Consider the following 24640-nt stretch of genomic DNA (forward strand, 5'->3'; position numbering starts at 1 on the left):
AGCTAGACATCAGGTGCTCATGGACATAAATATGGGAACAATAGCAACTGGGGACTACTAGAGAAGGGAGGAGGGCAAGAGTTGAAAAACTAACTGTTGGGTACTATGCTCACTACGTGGGTGATGGGATTATTCATACCTCAAACCTCGGCGTCATGGGTAACATTTTTTAACCCATGTAACAAACCCGCGCATGTACCTCCTGAATCTAAAATAAAAGTTGAAAAAGAAAACAAAGAAGAGATTAGAACAGAGGCAATATACATGGCTAGAAGACCTTGTGAAGACACGATGAGAAAATAGCCATTGACAAGCCAAGGAGAGAGGCTTTAGAGGAAACCAATCCTGCTGACACTTTGATCTCAGACTTCCAGCCTCTAGCACTTGGGGGAAATAATTTGTTTTTTGAGCCAGTTAGTCTGTGGTATTTGTTACAGAAGCCCTAGAAAACTAATAAAATGCCCTCTTCTGTTTTAAAAACAAAAGAGTTCATCTGAAAAACAACTCTTATTGCAGCCTCTCACATTTTCCCTTTAAAATTAATATGAAGGCCAGGATGAAGACATAATATGACATTTTAATCATCAGTAAAAGTTAAGTGTCAACCATTGATATGTTGTAAGAAAGCAGAGGAATTTTCACTAAAAGCCAAGTAAATAGGATTGGATTTTAAAAATATAAACAGCAGATAGCTTGAGCTTTTTAAGATACTTATTCTAATGGGAAATCCTTCGCCCCATACTCACACTCTGCCCTCTGATTCAGAGAGCTGAGGTCTGCAAGAAAATGGGACAATCATCCCTCTACGGCCTAGACATTGCTTTAAAACGTAACAGTCACTCTGCTAGGCCCAGTAGCTTTGTCGTTCAATTCAAAAGTAAAAGAAACATTAAAGTTTACAAAATTTCTCAACTAGAGTTTGGAGCAAGGAAAGGAGATACTCAAATGTTAAAGTGTCAATATTTACTGATAAGTAGGAAAATATAGCTATAATGGGATTTTGAAAAATTAAAAGTCACCACTAAATAAAATTTAAAATAGAAAACATACAAATCAAACAAATCATGAAACACATGGAAAAAGATTGAAAAAAAGGAAATATCAAGAAAATACAAATGTAAGAAACAGTAGGTCATAAACACCATGATTTTAAAGAATGTTTAAAGCATAGGAAACAGCTCAGGTTATCTCATGTGAAGAACTCAGGAAACAGATTTTTACATATTACATGACTCTTATTTGGGATAAAAAAGGAAATACACACACACAAAAGGATTGAAAATAAACCCAATGAATAGTAAAATTATTTAAGTTTTTCTTTTTAATCATTAAATAATTGATTTATATCAAATTAATATTGTGCTTACACTTATTGATCACAAACTATTGCATGGAAGAGTACATTCTTCCATGCAATATGTACATTCTTGTACATTATTTCATCTGATCTTTATTGCAATCCCATGAGGCAGATAATTTCAAGCCCATTTTATAAGAAAGAAACTAAAACTTGAAAAGCTTGAGATTTCCTGGACATCCTTTAAAATTAGCAAATATCTTAACATGAAAAAGTTTATGATTAATATAATAGAAACCTGCCAGAAATTATCGTCTTAACATTTTGCCATAATTGCTTAATTTCTATTTTTAAATTTAATAAAATGTTACAGATAAAGCCCTTCAATTCTCACGTGCTCCCTCTTTCTCTCCTCTACTATTATAAACTTGATGCGTAAGATTTTTTAGATACTATTTTTACTACACAAATGTGTTAGTAAACCAATATTTGGCATTATTTTGTCTCATTAACTTCTATGTGAATAATCACAAATGAAAGAAATGATGGTAATAATAATAATAGCAGACATACATGAGGCTTCCTCAGTGCCAGGCAGTGTTCTAGGTACCTACATGGGTTAACTCATTTAATATTGTCACAATTCTATGAGCCCAATACAATAGTTATTCCCATTTACAGGTAAGAAAACACACCATAGACTAAATAACTTGTCCTAAATCACAATCACACAGATAGTATACATGAGAGCTGGGATTTCTGTCTTCCTTTTGGGATTTTTACTTTCTCAATGAGCTTTTTTTTTTTTTTTTTTTTTTAAGATTTACCCATGATAATAGATGTAAATCTTACATATTTATTTATTTATGTTTATTATTCTACAATCGGCTGTTGATTTATTCATTTTGGTTGATTTATCTCCTTACTGAGGTACAATTACTTATTTTGCACTGATTAATAAAAGTAGAGAGCAATGAGCAATCAATTATGAGTTCCCTTGTATACATGCAAGAATTCCTCCAGGTAAGATATGTACAAGTGTACTTGCTCAGTCCAAATGCTCGTGCATCTGCAAAGTTAACATATTAGGTTGGTGCAAAAGTAATTTTGCCATTTCTTTAATATAATGTAAAAACAACAATTACTTTTGCACCAAACTAATATATTGCTAAATTCTTGTCTGAAGTAGTTGTGCCAATGTATCTTTTGGTAGTTTTATATGTTCTTTCCCCAGATCTTCACTAGCAATTGTTACCAGTGTTTTTCAATTTGTAAAAATCTGGGTGGTATGAAATAGTGCTTAATTCTTATTTTAATTTCCACTTCCCTGAATAGGTAAGGTGGAATATTTTTTCATATATTTTTTGACCAGTACTGTTTCTCTTTGATGAATTAGACACTTAGCTCATTAAGTTGCAGGTTATCTTCTTTCCTAAGTAATCTATTTAAAGCTATATATTTTAAGTGTAAAAATTTTTTAATTATCATTTAAATTATGTGGGACTTTTGAAGTTGATTCTTATTACTGATTTCTAATTATGTGCATTGGTCACCACAGAATTTGGTTTACATGATACTGATTTTTCATTATTTATTGAAGCTTAGTTTGTACATATTCTTTGTGTACTTGGACAGACTATGCATTAATTCTTAGTGTTTTATATATTTCCATTAGATCAAGCTTTCAAATTTAATTATACACATATTATAAGACCTTATTAATTATTTTCTGACCAAATATATAAAGAAATTTTATTTGGTGCTTTTTCAGATTTCGATTCACTTTCTACAGTGTTCAGTTTGTGTTTTATAGTTCAAATATTTTTATTAGGTCAAGCTTCTGAATTGAAGTTAAATAGTTAAAACATACTACCTTCCTTTATTCCCCATTTTTGTTTCATTAGTTCAAATTCATTGTGTTCTAAGTTTCTGTTCTGCTAACCTTGTGAATGATAAATTATTCCCTCATGTGTTTTGTAATTTTTAAAAAATTCTTATTCTGAGCTCATCTTCAATAGCGCTCTTTCTGTAGAAATGCTGTGCATACTGAGCTGTGAAAATGTACAGAATTTTGGTGGTGATTGTTTATGTCTTTGCTTCTCTCAATGACACCAATATTATCACCTGCCCTGGGATCAAATTTTTAAAAACTTAGCATCAAAATTCCTGTGCCTCATAGATAGTGTGCTTGCAAAGCACAAGGCTGAATTTTTAAATTTGCTTAAAAGAGACTACTTTTTAAAGCTCAAGTTTCTTTGTTATTCCCATAAGCTGGTAGGTAAATTACTTCTGTCTTTCTCCCTGCATGTTTCACCCTTTCACTAACCCAGTTTTATAAAAGGTGTAAGTTCCAGTGTTTGTAGGATTTAAGAGTTATCTCCTGTGCCTTGCAACCACATGAAACTCAGGCCCACTGACATCATTACCGCTGATTAGCTTCCCATCTCTTCCCCTGTCAGCACCACCACCATGGTATCAGCTAACTAACTTCCTACTCCTTATTTTTAATATGGAAATTTCACTTCCAAATATTATATATATTTGGAAGTTATATATATTATCTAATATATATTAAATTAGATATTTTGGAAGAATATATATATATTCATATATGTATGTGTGTGTGTATATATATATATATTTCCAGTATTTATAGGTGTTTATATCAGAAGGGCTTGCACATTAACTAAATTTATGATCTTGCCAGAACCACAGTATTAATTTCTGCTGAAATAATAGAGCCTAAATTCCAGTGCGATTTTGTTATATATTTTGTTTGAAATATAAGAATGGTTGTTATCTACCCATAAAAGGCCAACTGAATAAGGGTTAATTACTCTGGACCTTATTCTTGCTCGGAATAAGTAAGATTATTACAAGATTATTATACTTACAAGTAATCTTATAAGTAAGATTTCCCACATAAAGGGAAATCTTTATGTGGGAAAATCATTTAAATGTAAGCCTCAAATCTTCAATCCTTCAAACAGAGTTTTTCGGTTACCAAGAATATAAATTATGCTTCTGAATTGAGAAGAGATCATAAAATATGCTTAATATACAATTATTTTTTTCTAACTGCTACTTTAATCATAGTAATTCCTTTGGAATGCATGACAAGTTAATATACTGCAGATTATGTGTCTAAGAGACTACAGATATGAAGACAGACAAAACAGAAAAAGAACCAAGGCTCTGAGACTGTTGCAGTTAAATCCTATAAGGTTTTCAGTATTTACTATAAAATAAATAATTATTGATTACCTAAGATAGACATACTGTTGTGAATAATACTAAGAATTGAAAAATAGAGCCTGCCTCCTTTAAATGTATTCCCATTAGAAAATCAAGGTGGACACAAAAATATTGTAAAAAGTAAAATACAATGTAAAAAGACAAAAATGTTAGTTTGATGTATGTTTGCACAAGTAGAAATTTCCTTAAAAGTTCAGAAAGACACAGAAATAACTCTGAATCTCTCTGAAGGTGGCACTTGAACTGGGCTTCAAAAGGTGAGTATTATTTTGGAGGATTCATCAGAGAACATTTCAGGTGAGAGGCTCAGTGTGAATAAATGCATGAAAGAAGGAAACCTCACAGTGTATTTGAGGCATTGTGAGTGGATCAGTTGGCTTATAGTAGAAATTTAATGAATAGCTGAATTTGCAAGATAAATAAACCTAAAGGAGAAAGAGACATGGTGTACATGGATAAAGTAGGTCGGATATTAAACTAAAGGTTAATGAAATTAAGTTCTGAAAAAGGTGGAGATGCAAGTCTCATCTGAAAGAACTAATCATGACCTAACTCCAGCACCAATATAGCTTGTTTGGCCACATCTGAGTTTTCTAGAGAATTTGAGAATCAGGATTTTTTGAAAAATCTCTAATATTTAAACATTGGCAAATACTTCAGAACTTGAAAACATCGTATAAAGCCCCCCAAAAAATATCTGTGGATCTGATCAAGCCTATTAGTCACTAATTTGCCATCCCAGACACAAAGTAAGTGAAAACAATGGATAATACCAAAATGATGGGTTGGCAAATTAGCTGAGGTGTCTGAGTATGACCCCTAAGACATACCGAGACAGAGAACAAGAGAAGATGTAACTAGGTTTCTTGATTGATAATAATAATTTAGAAAGTTTAATGCAAACTTGAGAGAAACACTGAAAGTGATTTTCTTCACAATATTTGTCAAACAGTTTTCATCCAGCTGCACATTCTTGTGAAAGAAATACCAATGCTGTTTTTAGGTAAAGGTCTCATGCTCTCGATACTTGCACTAATGAAAAGGTATTCTCTGTTACACTAATTGTGGGAATATTTCCATAACAGGGTTTTGGCATTTATAAAGAATTTCCACCGTAATACATTCCCCATATGAGATGTTAACAAACATGAACATAACTCATAGATAGATGATAGGAAATGAAAGATAAACATTTTATCTAAACTAGTTAGACATCTGGAATAAAATGTTAATACTTCTTCTCTCCTTTCTCATCATGCATGTATATGTGGCTGTTTGCTTTGTATTTAGCATTTTTCCATCTAGTCACAAAAAGAAGTAATTAAAATGTGCTATGTGGCCTTCAGCCCTAAAGAAGCTACTGCCAAAATGTCTGTGCTGACATACCTTTACTTGAACATGAGAGTCTTTGGATTTTTTGTTATTTTTTCATTGAGATTAGTCAGGAAAGATAGAAACAAAACCCAATTTTAATTTCTCAGAAACTCAGAGCCCAGACCCTTATTCAAGATAGAAAATATTTATGAAGGCCCCCATTTTAAAAACTGGTGGATTCACATCCTACTATATTTATCCATACTCCTATCCTTCACACCAAACTCAAGCAGAAATGGGATACCAGAAGGTTCAGTCAATTGAAGTACTAAAGGCAAAAATAAAAATTAACTCCTATTTAGCTTTATGTAGCTTTCAACATCTCTAAATTCATTTTCTATTATAATGATACTTAAAATTCGCCTTTGGCTTGACAGCTCTCAATGAACCTGTGTTTAGTCTCATAGGATAAAATGTCGTATGACAATTTTTAAGAATGTATGTTTTAAGTTCAGATTTCAAAGCCTAGACCCTGTACTTACTACCATTGAAATTTATGAGATACTTAAATTTTACGGGCCGTCTAAAGTACCGCCTGTAAAATAGCAACAGTATTAGCTACTTTACATGGTTGTTATGAGGATTAAGTGATGTAGAGTGATTAAATGCTCAATATATGTTCATTGCTACGGCTGCCACTGCTGCTGTGGTTGTTTTAACTATCATTGCTATTATTAACATGATGACATTTTATTTAAATGACTGTCGTAGCTTATTTTGTTCCCGATAAACTTTATGTAACTTTTTTGCTATATTGAAGCCAGTGCCTGAACTGCTCACAGTCTCTACCAAAAACCTGCTGCTGATGGTCAGGGATTAAAGGCTTATTTTTAGCAATCTTTCTAGTCTTAAATGGAATTCTGTCAAGGTTGGCTTTTTGGACCATGACACACAGAGGGAGGGTGGTATTTCTAATTTTATCATCTGCCCATAAAATCATGTTTTAGTGCTAGCTAATTTCATTAATTTTTAAAACATACTGGCTTAGGTTTACAGGTTGAAAAGCTATTTTGTGACTGAAATGGTATATTTTGGAATATGTCGTGACTCTGTGACCCACTCAGAAGTAATCCATAAAAATGATTTCAAAGAGTTGATTAGTGTCTGATTTACAAGTGACAGCACATGATTATAGCACATGATTCTAGTCTCCAATACAGTGCTTTATATGTTTCATACAAAAATGTGCATAGTAATACAAATATGTCTGCCAAAATCCAAAAAATAATACCATGGTACATCAGGATTCAGAAGAGTTAGAGATACTTAAATGAAAATCTAGTATTATTTTGTTGGCAACTGAGGATATGTGACTCTGATTTCTCCGTCAACAACATGCTTAGTGAATGGTATAAGCAAGCCATCTTATGGTGGTCATTCTTTACAAATATCATGACTATATTGACTGTGTGTGTGTGTACACATGCACACGTGTGTGTAAGAGAGAAGGAGGGAGAAAAGAAAGAAGAACTGCAATTCATTGTCACTGCCAAGTTATAGAATTGGTAGAATTTGACACTTTTTTAAAAACTGGTGAAACAACTACTTTTTATTCTTTAGAAAGGACATATTACATCTTTGGGTAACAAGATAAATGGGATTATTTTAATAAAATGCTCTATTTCATGTAAGTCAATAATTACTTTCAGAGGTATAAATTGGATAATTAAAAAAAATCTTTGTTTGACCAAATACTCAATATATTTTAAAAAGTACAAGACATTTTGATCTACCATTTTGAACCTCCCATTTTAAGATGTTTTTGTCTTCACTGTCTTGATCCCTAAGGACATTTCTATTGCGTGTTTCTTAATACAGACATTCTCATTAGAATGATAGCAACCTGTATGACTGCTATGTAAAGAATACTTTCTACAATTTCATTAAACTAATTTAATTTTTTAATTAAATTCTTATACAGCAGAGTTAAACAATTCCTTTACATTTCCTTTTTGATTTTATTGAAATTATTTTTATTAAGTTCTTTTGGTATAAACTTTACTACTAAAGATTTAATTCACTAATCAATTTTTAAAAGTTCATATCAGATACACTGAGCTTTTTTTTAGTAACATTTCTACAATGCCCAATTTTTGTCAATTTAAGTTTTAGTGACCTCATTTCCATCAAGAAAATGTTATTCTTTCATCAGTTTTGGGTCAGTTACAAATTTTAATCTGTGCATTTTTAGCCATTGTTAATTTTATTTTTTATTATTTCTACTAAGTCTAATTTTTAAAAAATCAATCCTTGCTGTCTTTAATGTTCCTAAAGAATGTATAATCTCAATCAGGTCTTTTTGTTTTGTTTTGTTTGGAGGACTAACCAATTTTACCATACTCTGTTTTAAACATATTCAACTGTATTTGCCTCATTGCTGCCACTTGTGTTTACTAATTGGATATAATAATTAAAATATGTGTTTATTTATTTCGTCAAGATGCAAAGAACATGAGATAGTACAAATGATGGTAACTAGGTGGAGATGGAGGTCAAATGGCATTGCAATCAAAACAGTTGGGTCAAAATATCCTCCTTCAGATATTAGGCACCTCAGTGGAACAAGTCAGAAAGTATATGGTTTTGCTATGTGATACTGATGTCTTGGAAATAGTCATTATATCTTAGTTTCTATCTACATGTACACATCATGGTATTTTAACATTTGAATTTCCCAACTGGCACATGTTTATTTGTAGATATATACATATTTTATAATGAAAATTGTCAAATAATCTTCCAAATCAGAAAGCTAACATATTTAAATAATACAGTTTTTTTGTAGCAAAGTAATAGAAGACTGCAGAAAAGGTGAAAAAAGAACTGTCATTTTAAGCAGGAACAATATACCAGGCACCGTGCCAGATGTTTTACAAAATTATTTTCTTAAATGCTCTCAGCAAACAAGAAGGCATTTTTATTTCCATATTTTAGCTGAAAAAGCTGAAACTTAGAGAGTTAGCTTACCTAAAGATAAATTATTAAGTAGTTGTGGGGGCTGCAGTTCAAACCATTCTGCAAACCCAAATCCTGTTTTATTTGCAAAGCAAGAGTATCTATTCTGTGGTATTTACAATTTAGAAAGACATTTTTTATCATTTAACAAATATTAATTGAGTGCATATTAGGTGCCTCATCCTGAGCTAGGCTTGGGAATCAAGTATATAAGAGAGACCATAATCCCTATGTTCACAAAGCAGTCAGCCTAGTATTACCTATTGGCAGATAACCAGAAATTAAAGTGTGTTGAGACCTCCAGTGCAGTGGGAAGTCTAAGGAAGATAGGGCCAAGAGATTGATCAGTTTAAGTAATTGAAATGAAAAATGGATTACCTAGTTTACTGAAAAGTGAAAGGGGACAAAAATACTCTAAATGAAATCACTGCAGGTGAAAGAATTTTGCAATATCCTGAAAGATCCTTAACAATATTTATAATTGTTGCATCATAGTGATGATGATCCACAATGATTAGAAATTATTATCTCAACACCAGCCTAAGGATTGAATGCCAGCAACTTGAAATCTTGAGTATAATCTTTTCTAAAGACTGAAAAGCATCTCTCATGATTGTACATTTATTGGGTCAGACTGCATGACCCTAAGATAAATCCTAAAATAAATTCCAAGAGGTTTCTACTGCAGTTTCGCAAAGCCTCAGTATCTTTTGCCTTATTATTTCTCTTAAAATTATTTCTTTTTATTTATATTTTTATTTTATTTCAATAGTTTCTGGGGGCAAGTTGGGTTTTGGCTGCATGAATAAGTTCTTTAGTAGTGATTTCTGAGATTTTGGTGCATCTGTCACCAAGAAGTGTACAGCATACCTATTGTGTAGTCTTTTATCCCTCACCCTCCTTCCACCCTTCCCCCCTGAGTCCCCAAAGTCCATTATATCATTCTTATGCCTTTGCATCCTCATAGCTTAGCTCTCACTTATAAGTGAGAACATACGATATTTCATTTTCCATTCCTGAGTTAAGTGGTCTCCAATTCCATCCAGGTTGCTGCAAATGCCATTATTTCATTGCTTTTTGTGGTTAAGTAATATTCCATTGTGTGTGTGTGTGTGTGTGTGTGTGTGTGTGTGTGTGTGTGTGTGTGTGTATGACATTTTCTGTATCCACGCATTGGTTAAGGGGCATTTACTCTAGTTTCATATTTTTGCAATTGTGAATTGTGCTGCTATAAACATTTGTGTGCAAGTGTCTTTTTCATATAATGACTTCTTTTCCTCTGATTCCTGGATCAAATGGTAGTTCTACTTTTAGTTCTTTAAGGAATCTCCATACTGTTTTCCATAGTGGTTTTGCTAGTTTACATTCCCACCAGCAGTGTAAAAGTAGTCCCTTTCCATGACATTTGTGCCAGCACCTATTATTTTTTGATTTTTTAATTATGGCCATTTTTGCAGGAGTAAGGTGGTATCTCATTATAAAATCAATATTAGGAAAATGACCATATTGCCAAAAGCAATCTACAGATTCAATGCAATTCCATCAAAATACCATCATTATTCTTCAAAGAACTAGGAAAAACAATTCTAAAATTCATATGGAACCAAAAAGATTCCATAGCCAACACAAGACTGAGCAAAAAGAACAAATCTGAAGGTATCACATTACCTGATATACTACAAGGCTATACAACAGGCTATAGATGCCAAAACAGCATGGTACTGGTAAAAAATAGGCACACAGACCATAGAACAGAATTGAGATCCCAGAAATAAACCCAAATACTTACAGCCAACTGATCTTCAAAAAAGCAAACAAAAATATAAAGTGGGGAAAGAACACCCTATTCAACAAATGGTGCTGGGATAATTGACAAGCCACATGTGGAAGAAGGAAACTGGATCCTCATCTCTCACCTTATACAAAAATCAACTCAAGATGGATCAAAGACTTAAATCTAAGACCTGAAACCATAAAAATTCTAGAATATAACATCAGAAAAACTTGTCTAGACATTGGCTTAGGCAAAGAGTTCATGACCAAGAACTCAAAAGCAAACACAACAAAACAAAAAATAAATAGATTAGACCTCATTAAACTAAAAAGGAGGAAATGATCAGAAGAGTAAACCGATGACCCACAGAGTGAGAGAAAACATTCTCTAACTATGCATCTGACAAAGGACTAATATTCAGAATCTACAAGGAACTCAGGCAAATCAGCAAGAAAAAAATAATCCCATAAAAAAGTGGGCAAAGGACATGAATAGACCTTTCTCAAAAGAAGATACACAAATGGCCAACAAACATATAAAAAGTCTCTTAAAATTATTTCTTTGTTTTGAGACAGAGTCTTGCTCTGTCGCCCAGGCTGGAGTGCAGTGGCGCAGTCTCGGCTCACTGCAAGCTCCGCCTCCTGGGCTCACGCCATTCTCCTGCCTCAGCCTCTCCGAGTAGCTGGGACTACAGGTGCCCGCCACCACGCCCGGCTAATTTTTTGTATTTTTTAGTAGAGATGGGGTTTCACCGTGGTCTCGATCTCCTGACCTCGTGATCCGCCGCCTCGGCCTCCCAAAGTGCTGGGATTACAAGCGTGAGCCATCGCGCCCGGCCAGATTATTTCTAAAATTTAAAATGTGCATTAATTTTTGCATCATGAGTATTTCAAAATAAAGTTGAACGAACTCCCTGATTCTAGGAAGAATTATACTAAACCCATTCCCACATCATTTGTGGTTTCCCTGTTACACACACACACACACACACACACACACACACACACACACACGAAGAGAATGAGTTAGCCATTATATTAAATATCAGTCCAAACCCAGCTTTTCTTATGTTTCTGATTTTGATACCTTGAAAGAAAAGGAAAACATTTAAAGTTTGAAAACTTGTAAGTTAAATATACTTTACATGACTTCCCGTTCCATACCCTTAACTTGAGCCAATTCACATGAATTTCTTTCTCCATAAATGCCTTATATTTACCTGGCCTAGTAATTATTATTCATGTGCTTTCAACTCTCCTAAATGTACTTTTTCTCCATCTCTGTTCATCCAACTCTACTCATTCTGTACAGTACAGTTTGAATATTTTCCTCCTTCTTTAAACTCTTTCTGGTTGCTCCAACTAAGAGGACTTAGTATTGCCTTATTTACACTTGTATTAGAGTTTCCCAAATAGACTGCAAGATAATAAAGACATTTCTCTCTTATTTTTATATTTCACACAACAACCTGAACATTGTGCATGGTCACTAAATATTTTTTAATTGAGAGAATTTTTAATTAGCTAATTAAGGGCTAGAGACTATCAGAGAGATGGACTCAGTGAAGGTAATGTTTTAGTCTCCTGGTTCAAGGAAAGTCTCGCCTTCAGTAGTAGTGGAAGGAAATGCAAAGGGAACTGGTCTGAAGGTAAACTTGACTGGGAACAGGATGTGAGAACAGAACATTTAGGAATCAAATCTTGTCATGAAGGGGCAATTGCTGGCAAAAACAAAACGAACGAAGAAAAAACAACATTGACTGTGTTCAGTTCAGTTCTAGTACAAAATATCGAAGATAGACTTTGACAATCTGCAGAATGTTGAGAAAAGGAAAAGCAGGCACAGGAAGTGGTGTCATATGACCTTGAAAAAGACTACCATATAGAGGGAAGAAGTTGGAGCTAAGGTGTTGACAATTGTATTTTTAAACATTGAAAATTGCTGTAATATTACTTAAGAGAATAGAAATAGGGCCAGAGAGTGGAGAAGCAACGGAGGCAGGTTTGGACTCAACACTAGACTTTAAATATGTCAGGGCTGTGACAACGCAGAGAATCATGTGTTCCTGGATTCTTAGCTCTTGTGGAAACTGGAGCCAAACTCTGCCTTCCACCAAGGCTTGGGACAGCCAGAGCCCTGTCTTTTTAGCTTCTCCCTGAGAATCCCTGATGCTACTCCCTTGGTCCTGCTGGGCTATGCTCCTGCTGTGCTCTGGTGTTCTTGGACTTCCCTTTTCCCATTGTTGCTGTGCCTCTTGCCACTTCTGGTACCTGGCCAAAGGTGGAGAGCTCTGTCCCTGAAGGACACCTGTAAAACTTGCCACATGGAAATTAAAACATGCTCTTCAAAATTGGAGTTTCTTGAAAATACCACCCAATGACATATAATGAAGACATTTTTCCAAATTAGTAGGTCAAGACTTAGGCAAGTGTGTAAATTAAATTTCTGTTGGCTTGTATGGTTTTGATATCCCCAAACCACTCAGGTAGATATGCATATTGGGGCCCCTGATGTGCCCTGCACTGGAAATAACTTTCTGATAATCAGAATTGTCCTAAAATTGATGTGACATACAAAATATGAAGTAATTTTGTTTTGCCATAGATGGTCAGGGGCTAGATGTTATTTGACTGAATGTTGTAAGTTTAAATATTAGAGTGGATAGCCGCTGAGTTTGCTGTTAGCCTCATGACCAAGTGATATGATACTGTCTTGAACAATAGGGGAGGTTGAACACCCAAAACTGTGACTTTGCTTCTTATCAATCAGCCACTTTATTCCTGTTCTTCTTTCCACTTTTGCCTACTTTTGAATCAAAAATATCATTGTTCTTTATCCTTTGGCATTTGTCCCTTTCATTCTATACATTTGCCCTTTAGTCAATAAATATTTCCTTCTTCATGCAATGTGTATCTATCTTTTTTTTTTTATTATGCTTTAGGTTTTAGGGTACATGTGCACAATGTGCAGGTTTGTTACATATGTATCCATGTGCCATGTTGATTTCCTGCACCCATTAACTCATCATTTAGCATTAGGTATATCTCCTAATGCTGTCCCTCCCCTCCTCCAACCCCACAACAGTCCCCGGAGCGTGATGTTCCCCTTCCTGTGTCCATGAGTTCTCATTGTTCAATTCCCACCTATGAGTGAGAACATGCAGTGTTTGGTTTTTTGTCCTTGCGATAGTTTACTGAGAATGATGTTTTCCAGTTTCATCCATGTCCCTATAAAGGACATGAACTCATCATTTTTTATGGCTGCATAGTATTCCATGGTGTATATGTGCCACATTTTCTTAATCCAGTCTATCGTTGTTGGACATTTGGGTTGGTTCCAACTCTTTGCAATGTGTATCTTTCTCCTTTCCCAAACCTCCTTTCCTTTCCCTTTTGTGTTGAGTTGGTGATTCAGATTTATCAATGGTTTTGATTAATAAAATGTCTCATCTCATATAATATCATAAGTGTCACAGGGCAAAGCACCAAAGGGTACCAATGGACATGGCCAGGAACAGAAACATAAAAATTAATGCAAAAGGGGTAAGCAGCCTCTATCTTCAAAAGAAGATGAAGAGTTAGATCTAGATATCAACTAGTCATATCCTTCAATGTTTAAAGGATATTGGCCCATTGTTCTGACAGTGCTTTTTAAAAAACCACTGTCAATTCTAGTTAGGTTTATCTATTTAAAACTAGATACTGTAGTTTGGTTATAATGTGAATTAAACCAGCTTTTGTGTGCCATGCTGGAGGCTAAACCACTTTTTGTCGTTCTTTCCATTGTTTCAAATCCATTGAAAAGGCATTACAGTTGCCAAATAATGGATTTCTAAACAGATAGTTGGTGTCTGTAAGTGAAATTAGAAGTCAAATATCAATGAATGGTATGGTTAAAATGTGATTTGAAGTTCTTAGTTTATTCAATATTTTTGATACTGTCCAAGAAATTACATAGAAAAATGGGTTCTTGGCTGGGCGCGGTGGCTCATGCTTGTAATCCCAGCACTTTGGGAGGCCGAGGCGGGCGGATCACGAGGTTAGGAGATCGAGACCATGGTGAAACCCCATCTCTACTAAAAAAATAAAATAAAAAATTAGCTGGGCGTAGTGGCGGGCGCCTGTAGTCCCAGCTACTCGGAGAGGCTGAGGCAGGAGAACGGCGTGAACCCGAGAGGCGGAGCTTGCAGTGAGCCGAGATTGCGCCACTGCACTCCAGCCTGGGCGACAGAGCGAGACTCTGTCTCAAAAAAAAAAAAGAAAAAAAGAAAAATGGGTTCTTATAAACAAAAGCTATGAGGTTATAAATTTCTTCACAGCACAGGTATGACCTATATCAATATCTTGCAAAGTTCACAAGATTCCTACAAAATGAGTCATTGGGAAGTTGCTGAGATTCAGTCTGTGGTTCCAAAAAGGTCTTGTGTTACCAAAATCTTTGCATACACAGAACATTAAAACACCCTCCCGCCAACTGCCTTTGGAATAATAGCTAGGGTTTCTGGGAGAAGGGCTGGGGAAGTTTTCAGAAAAGTTTTCATGATCAATATAAAAATAACGCAAGGTCTGCAGACCACATGTCCTAGATGATGGAGACAGTAAGTAGACAGTAGACAACATGAGAAATTCCTATTTGCAGGTGGAAGGAGAGAGCAGAGAAAAATCTACTAGGGTAGCTATTTCTGTGAAAGAGATGAAGTCAATCAGAAGTTCATTAATATCAAAACCTTGACTAATAAGAGGGATCAGGAGATAGAAGCGTATTAAAAAGCGTAATGACTTTCAATTCAGACAAATCCAGATTCAAAACCTTCTCCCTAATAGATGTCCACCCTTTGTTGTTTTGCTTTAACCTTCTTAAGTGCCAGTATTTTAATATCAACATTTCAGATTGTAATACATAGTAGGGTTAAATTAAATAGTATATAAAGTACTTAGCACATCAGATCATGGTCTCCTAGACAAACACAGAAAAAAGATCATTACAACATACTATTTTTATCATAGGGAATCAAGTAACAGCAAAACAAATCAATGCCAGAAAATATTCTGAGTCTATGTCTTAACCATTTAATGACTTCGGTACCTCATAATGGAAAGTGTCATTTGTAAATAAGAGTGTTGCAAGATCTTTGATTTCTGAGAATGATGCAATTGTGTACATTATTTTCTACTTATAGAATTGGGATGCTGAATTAATATATAGGTTTTCAATAATGAAGGATTTTTGAAGTCTGCATAATTTGCAGTAAAACAGAAATCCCATATTTAAAACAACAGCACTAGCAATAATAAAAGCATTATATCGAATGCTTGCTACATGTAATACTGCATTCTGCTAAGCACTTTACGTGCATCATGTCACTTAACCTCACGACAGCCTATGAAGTGAGTTACTATTGTGTTCTCCATTTTAGTGAGAAGACTGACAGAAAAAGAACAAGTAAACTTACATTACATAACCACTAAGAGGCAGAACTAAGACATAAAAAAGTGAGGCAACGTAATTCCAAGACAAGATCGCGTATGCACTTTTATATACTGCATTGCTTGCCTTCTGGGTTATCAACGTTTACTGCATTACCGGGGTCTGACACATTTCTCTCTACTCATGTTTCTCTTCTGCATTTCGCTGTGTTTCTTGTTCTCCTGTGTGTTGTCTCTCTGCATTCTGTCTACTTCTTATTTTTCAAAATGACTGTGCCCCCCTTTAGGTCTCTCCGAGACAACGTCATTGCCCTGTGTTTACTTCAAGGCCAATCGCTTCACCATACGCTGGCTGAAAACTTATTTTGAAATGTTCAGGCAAACTCCCACTACTTATTGTTTTTCACACCTATCAAGCCATGAAACAAAGTTACTTATATGTTTTTAAATGCATATGAGTCAGAATCCACTCTTTTTTTTTTTTTTTTTTTGAGACAGAGTCTCGCTCTGTCCCCAAGCCTGGAGTGCAGTGGCGCGATCTCGGCGATCCCGGCTCACTGCAAGCTCCGCCTCCCGGGTTCACTCCATTCTCCTGCCTCAGCCTCCGGAGTAGCTGGGACTACAGGCGCCCGCCACTACACCCGGCTAATTTTTTTGTATTTTTAGTAGAGACGGGGTTTCACCACGTTAGCCAGAATGGTCTCCATCTCCTGACCTCATGATGCACCCGCCTCGGCCTCCCAAAGTGCTGGGATTACAGGCGTGAGCCACCGCGCCTGGCTGGAATCCACTCTTCTAACAAAGGCTGACACCTCAAAATTGGTGTTTCCTTTTGAGACTTGGACATTTCCTAGAAACATGAAGAAAACTCCTTTAGAACAGTTTATTTTTTTTTACCTTTTAAGTTTAGAGGTACAAACCCAGGTTTGTTACCTAGGTAAACTTGTTTCATGTGAGTTTTTGTACAGATTATTTCATCACCCAGGTATTAAGCCTAGTACCCATTAGTTGATTTTTCTGATCCTCTCCCTCCTCCTACCCTCTGCCCTCTGAAAGGCCCCAGTGTGTGGTATTCTCCTCTCTGTGTCCATGTGTTCTCATCATTTAGCTCCCACTTGTGAGAACATGCAGCATTTGGTTTTCTGTTCCTGCGTTAGTTTGCTAAATAGCCTCCAGCTCCATCCATGTTCCCACAAAAGACTTGATCTTGTTTTTTATGGCTGCATAGTATTCCATGGTGTATATCTACTACATTTTCATTATCCAGTCTGTCATTAATGGACATTTAGGTTGATTCCATGTCTTTGCTCTTGTGAATAGTGCTGCAATGAATGTACGCATGCATGTGTCTTTACAATAGAATGATTTATATTCCTCTGGGTATATACCCAGTAATGGGATTGTTGGGTTGAATGGTATTTCTGTCTTTAATCCATCTTGAGTTAATTTTTGTATATGGTGTAAGGAAGTGGTACCATTTCAATCTTCTGCATATGGCTAGTCTGTTATCCCAGCACCATTTATTAAATAAGGAATCCTTTCCCCATTGCTTGCTTTTGTCAAGTTTGTCAAAGATCAGATAGTTGTAGGTGTGTGGTCTTATTTCTGGATTCCCTATTCCGTTCCATTGGTCTGTGTGCCTACTCTTGTACTAGTACCATGCTCTTTTGGTTACCGTAGCCTGGTAGTATAGTTTGAAGTTGGGTAGCATGATGCCTCCAGCTTTGGTTTTTGTTTTTGTTTTTATTTGTTTTGCTTAGGATTGTCTTGGCTATTCAGGCCCTTTTTTGGTTCCATATGAATTTAAAAATAGTTTTCTTCTACTTTGTGAAGAATGTCAACGGTAGTTTAATAGGAGTAGCATTGAATCTATAAATTGTTTTGGGCAGTATGGCCATTTTAACAATATTAATTCCTTCTATGCATGAGCATAGAATGTTTTCCATTTGTTGTCGTCTCTGATTTTCTTGAGCAGTGTTTTGTAGTTCTCTTAGTAGAACTCTTTCTTCTCTCTATTTAGCTGTATTCCTACGTATTTTATTGCTTTTTTTGGCAATTGTGAATGGGAGTTTGTTTGCGATTTGACTCTCCACTTGACCATTGTTGATATATAGAAATGCTAGGGATTTTTGTACATTCATTTTGTATCCTGAGGCTTTGCTGAAATTGTGTATCAGCTTAAGAAGCTTTTGGGCTGAGATGATGGGGTTTTCTAGATATAGAATCATATCATCTGCAAACACAGACAGTTTGACGTCCTCTCTTTCTATTTGAATACACTTTATTTATTTCTCTTGCCTGATTGCCCTGGCGAGAACTTCCAATAATATGTTGAATAGGAGTGGTGAGAGAGGGCATCCTTGTCTTTTGCATTTCAAGGGGAATGGTTCCAGCTTTTGCCCATTCAGCCTGATGTTGGCTGTGGGTTTGTCACCTATGGCTCTTATTATTTTGAGGTATGTTCCTTCAATACTTAGTTTATTGAGAGTTTTTAACATGAAAGGATGTTGATATTTATCAAAAGACTTCTCTGCATCTATTGAGGTAATCGTCTGGTTTTTGTCTTTAGTTCTGTTTATGTGATGCATCACATTTATTGATTTGTGTATGTTGAACCAACCTTGCATCTCTGGCATGAAGCCTACTTGATTGTGGTGGATAAGCTTTTTGATGTGCTGCTGGATGCAGTCTGCTAGTATTTTGTTGAGGGTTTTTGCATCGATGTTCATCAAGGATATTGACTTGAAGTTTCCTTTCTTTGTTTTACCTCTGCCAGGTTTTGGAATCAGAATAATGCTGGCCTCCTTAGGAAGTAGTCCCTCCTTCCCTCCTTTTCAGTTTTTTGGAATAGTTTCAGTAGTAATGATACCAGCTCTTCTTTGTACATCTGGTAGACTTCAGCCAGAAATCTGTGTGGTCATGGGTTTGTTTGTTTTGTTTTTTGTTTGGTAGGCTATTTATTGCTGCCTCAATTTCAGAGCTAGTTATTCGCCTGTTCAGGGATTCAATTTCTTTCTGGTTCAACCTTGGGAGGGTGTATATACCCAGGACTTTATCCATTTCTTCTAGATTTTCTAGTTTATGTGCATAGAGGTGTTTATAACATTCTCTCATGGTTCTTTGTTTCTTCGTGGGGTCAGTGGTAATATCACCCTTATAATTTCTGATTATGTTTATTTGAATCTTCTCTCTTTTCTTATTAGTCTAGCTAGTGGTCTGTCTATTTTATTTATTTTTTTAAAAAACCAGCTTTGGGATTTGTTGATCTTTTGAAGGGTTTTTCGTGTCTCTACTCCTTCAGTTCGACTCTGATTTTTGTTATTTTTTAACTTCTGCTAGTTTTGGGATTTGTTTGCTCTTGGTAGAACAGTTTCAATACCAAGCTAAGGTAAACAAAACCCAGTGAACTTTTTAACAGGTTATTTATATACAATATTCAAGCATATTATATGGTCTAATTTATTTTACATTTACTTTTATGATTGAGATGTTAGAAAATGCATCCTCCTCCAATATTTTTGGAAAGAAATGTAATTAGAATTTTCTTGTGAAGTTTTGCAAACCAGGGAAACTTTAGATTCCTTTTCAATAGATAATAAAACCCTATCCTTTTAAGTTAAATGGCTGGCAGGAAACTACCAAAAACAGTTGAGAAATGATGTGCAAATTTGAGACGAGACCTGTCACTTCATTTTTCCTCCCTAGCTTTTCACTAGCCTGAAACTTTGAGAAAAAAGAGAGGACAAGGAGGAAATTTGGGGCAGATTATTAATGTAAACTTTAGCATATCAGTAATAAAATAATTTGGCTGGACTTAATTATTTTTATCCCAAATTGTCTTCCTAAAACATGTTTTTGTCCTGATGTAATGCAAGTGATGAGTACTTTCAGTTAAAAAATTCTTACTGAGTAAACAGTTTCCTTTGTAAATGATACTCTGAGCTCAGACACAAATGTGTGTCCCACAAACCTATTTAAGCCACGAGAAACACTAGAGCAAGTACCCATGAAATAAATGCCTATGTTGGGGAACAGATTTGAAAGCATTGTGAATTGTAAGTATTTTATGTAGGAAGGTTAAATGCAACAGTTCATAGTTTATGTTCTGCCAACTTAACCATGAGCCTAATCTTTGTTACACTTTTTTCTATTATTAGCTGAGATTTAAGAGGCATTTGGAAGTGCCCCAGTTAGCTGGAAACAGATGGCCTGTTCTTTCTCTTCTTAGAATCAACCAGAGAGCTCTACAGTAGCTGTTCAACTGTGGCTTCAGATTGTTTAGGGTTTTTTTGTTTGCTTGTCTTTTGTTTTTTTCGGTTTTTTTGTACACGTAATGATGGCCTATTTTGGCAATTTACAATACTGTACAATCTTTCAATTAATCATTGCTTAAGTGAAATGCTATACTTTAGTAATCAATGTTCAAAAACTTCCTATCGTATAAACTTTTCAACTTTTATATAGACTATTATGAACTGGCAACCTCTGGACTAGTTTAATACAACTGGCACTTTTTTTGACAATACTAACAGTATATAATATTGCTTGCTCTGGAAGGTTGTTCAGCAATGGAAATAGAGCACAAGTGATGCATACATGAGAATGTGAAAATCTGCCATCTTTATCCCATCAATATTTGCTGATGGATCTTCCCTCAAAGAATTAAAACAAATGAAAGATAAATTCAAAAAGTCATACTTTTTACACAGAATTTTGCTTTTAAAAAAGGTCAATCATTTGTGAAGAAGCATTACAGAATATTATTTCACAAAATCTTAGATGTGAAAGCAAACCTAGAGATTACTCAATCCAATCACTTCATATTTAAGTTTAAAAAATTGAATTCTATGAAGGATCACAGAGCTACTCAATTAGTAGCAAGACCAAGCATAGGACCCAATTTCCTGACTCAAAGTCCAGTCTTTAGTATTTTATGATTAATTACTTTTGTTTCAGATGTTTATCTCAAAAGTAGATTGTACTAATTCAGAAATGTAAGACACTTCTTATTTTGTGAGAATCAGTCTGACATTAGTGGGAATTCCAAGTCGTAACTGCTTTCCTGTCAAACTGGGACCTAAATTTACTGATGCCTTCTGAGTAAATCAACAAATCAACACTAAATGCTGTTACAGCTTTGTGCCATTCTAGCCTTATCCTTGATCACATCTCATAAAATGGAAAAGGGGTGAAGGGTTGAGAGTAAGCTTTGGGAACCAAGTCTTGAACCTCTTTGACTCTGTTTCTTAAATTAAAATGTGAAAAATTTATAGTTTAGTTAATAGTAATGTACCAGTGTTAATTTTATAGTTTTTACAAATGTGCTGTGATAACATAAGATATCAGCACTGGAGGAAACTAGGTGAAAGATGTGGGCTACACAGGTGCTCGCTGTACACTTTGAACTTTTGTGTAAATCTAAACTTATCTCAAAACAAAAAGTGTTTTTAAAGCAAAACAACAACAAAAACACCCCAAAAATTATAGTCATGGGCACTAGATTAACCTTGAAGCACAGAGACAGATATGTAAGTATGTTTCTTATCAATGATGTTTGTAATCAATGCTATGAAGTATAGATATTTTAAGAGCAATAGAGATGAAATCTCAAGCTTTTCTCTGATATTTGCTCTTATTAAGTATTCGTAGCAGTAACAAATACTTCACCAATAACCACCCCCTCATCTCCCTTACACAGACATAAAGACACACACACACACTCAGACTTCTGAAACTTATCCTGATATCTCTCAGTCACTTCTGCAGCTGAGTAGTCCCATGCTTCCGGCCCTTGCTTAGGAGGCTGAAGGGGGTGGAGAAGCTCCCATGTTATGCCCCATCATAATCATTTTCTTCCAATGCTCTGCCTTTCCCAGCAAACTGCCTGCCACCTTTTGCATCACAAAAATCACAGTGCTTTTCCACCTCTCATCCTAATGAAGTCCACGAGGATGATTAAGTGGACCTTCAGAATTGTGGAGAGGGGGGGAAACAAATATTAGTAAGAGTATTTTTTTATGCTTGGAATTTGCATTTGACACTTCTTAATTACTGTTAAAGTAATATCCAGATTCTAAATACCAAGGCATATTATGTTTCTATTGTAGGTTGCGTTTGGATAATTCTATTTTCTCTGGTATGCTGTTATGCTTTTGGGACACATTTTCCCACTAAAGTCGGAAGTGCAAACCTATTTAATAATGATCTCAACACAGCACAATTTAAAATGATAATTGGAAATGATCTTTTATACAGCATCACAAGATAACTACAAATGAACACTTGTATGGTTAATAATGTATTTAAAGCTTGAAAACTGCTAAGAATAAATCTTAAATGTTCTCACCACACACATGCACACACAAAGATAACAATGTGAGTTGATGGATATGTTACTGGGCTTGATTGTGGTAATCATTTCATAATGTATATGTATATCGAAACATCATCTTGTATACCATAAATATATACAATTTTTATTTATCAATTATACCCCAGTAAAACTGAAGAAAAAAAAGAATCAAAATATGCCCAAAAGACCACTGGAGGAAAAAAAAAATACAACAAAATGATTACTTCTGGATTAAAATTCTGATAATGCCACTTTGAACAAGTTACTTAATGTCCCTGAGCCTTATTTTTCACATCTTTAAAGTAGAGATAACAATTCCTAAGTCTTTGTGTTTATTAATGAAATAATGAACCAAAATGTGGGCTGTAATTACCTATTCCATAGGGTTAGTACATGTAAATCAGATGGGATGTACCATTTTCACAGAGTATCTAGAGCACAGGTAGCACTTAGTAAAATGTTGACCATGTGCTAACCTGCTAACAAGGAAACCCTCACATGGGCTCCATTCTTGCTGCTAGCTAACTTCTTTTACAACATGGCTCATTCATACCATATTAAGTAGAACACCATTTTGAATTATAGGTGTGATTAAGTACTTGCTGATTATTTCTACCCTTTCTCTCCACACACATATCGTTTGGCAAACATCTAAATCTGATTTAACAAGCTTATCTTTTACTGGGTGGTTTTTCATATTACTGAAGTATTTTATATAACCACAGAGATTCTCCATAGTTTTTCCTTAAATAACATGCTCACATTCCTTATATTGAACCTAAAACATGTTAATTTACCAAATGCTAACATAAATCAAAGTTTTTAGGAACACATCTGTTGTATAAAACAGATCACACCTGTACACATTGTGAATGCACACATATAAATAGTAAACCAAAGTATATTATTGTAGGAAATCTAAAGATTAAAATAATAAACGCCTATTTAGAGTTAAAAGTATGTAATTAAGCAAAATACTGGGTCCATGGTAAGTATGCAATGAAAAATACACCGACTGAATTATCATGCTAATGATAAACTCTTCTAGGAATGACTCTGAAGAGTCATTCTGTCTTTGAAATTGATTATTTATTTTATAAACCTATTGTATTCATGGAATCTATTTTACTAATTATGAGATTATTTTATGATATCTTTTGTTTTTATCATAAGTCAGTGTCCTCAGTATATTTAGATTCTACTTTATGTTGTGTATGCTTTTTCCTTCAAAATGTTCTTTAGGAAAAAAAAAATTGAGCAGAAACAGGCTGTTCTAGGACATCCTTTCCTTTAGAGACATGAGTTTCTCCAGCATAAAAAATGATTGGATTCCAAATTGGTTAAATTGCTTCTTCTGTAATAGTACAGTCACATGTTGTCTTGTTACCGTGGAACATGTGTTCTCATTTCAGAAGAGCCATTCTGTGAAAAAGTTTTATTTGGCCCACATAGCCAATCCCCGGATTTGTGGGTGTTACCTCCTTTCTGTGTTACCAGTTTTTTTCATCCTCATCATTGCATCTGCTTCATCAGCTATAATACAGTTTAGGGCAATCCTTTTAAAGAATGAGATGTTTCTCAAAACAGACAAAATAGTTGGCTAAACAGAAAAGAGATATCAACAAAATTAGGTCAGTTGTTTGTCTGTGTGTTGCTCCCTGAACCACTTGGGAGACACACCATCTCACACGTGTGTAAATGTACAGACATTGAGTAAGCATATCATCTGTGCATTCCAATACAAATTTTTATCCTATTTTATTAAGGAAAGTAAATGATATGCAAAGTGATTTCATTCAGAGAATACAGGACCAAAACAACCAAATAAATTATTGGTTCGGACCCTCTTTAGCAAGCCCTCTAGGTGTTTCTGATGCAAGCTAAAGGTTGAAAAATACTCTGTAGCAACACAGAAGGAATAAGGTACAGTACATGCCCTTAAGCACTTCTCCTTGGTCTCAAGGAATTCCCAGCTGCTTCAAATTTGCATTTTAATTACCTAGCACAGTTTTATCATATATAAACTTAGTGGATAATGATAATATTATTACTGCTTAAGAGTGTAATGATTTTTCATCTCTTCTTGAGCAGTCATTCAATGAAGTGTTTATTAGAAAGTAGTAGTTAGTATCCATTACAAAAAGCCTTATGAATCTTATGAGTTGAGCTGCATTGTTATTGCTTGTTGCAACACACACACAGAGAGA

The 24640-nt window shown here is 34.9% G+C and overlaps 1 protein-coding gene across 1 annotated transcript in view; it reads left to right on the forward strand.

Annotated features, from left to right (window-relative positions):
• The window catches only part of KCNH8 (potassium voltage-gated channel subfamily H member 8), a 373783-nt gene that overhangs the window by 253255 nt on the left and 95888 nt on the right, over positions 1 to 24640 (forward strand). The window lies entirely within an intron of this gene.

This window comes from Hylobates moloch, unplaced genomic scaffold (assembly GCF_009828535.3).
Source record: "Hylobates moloch isolate HMO894 unplaced genomic scaffold, HMol_V3 SCAFFOLD_22, whole genome shotgun sequence".
Classification (NCBI taxonomy): Eukaryota; Metazoa; Chordata; class Mammalia; order Primates; family Hylobatidae; genus Hylobates; species Hylobates moloch.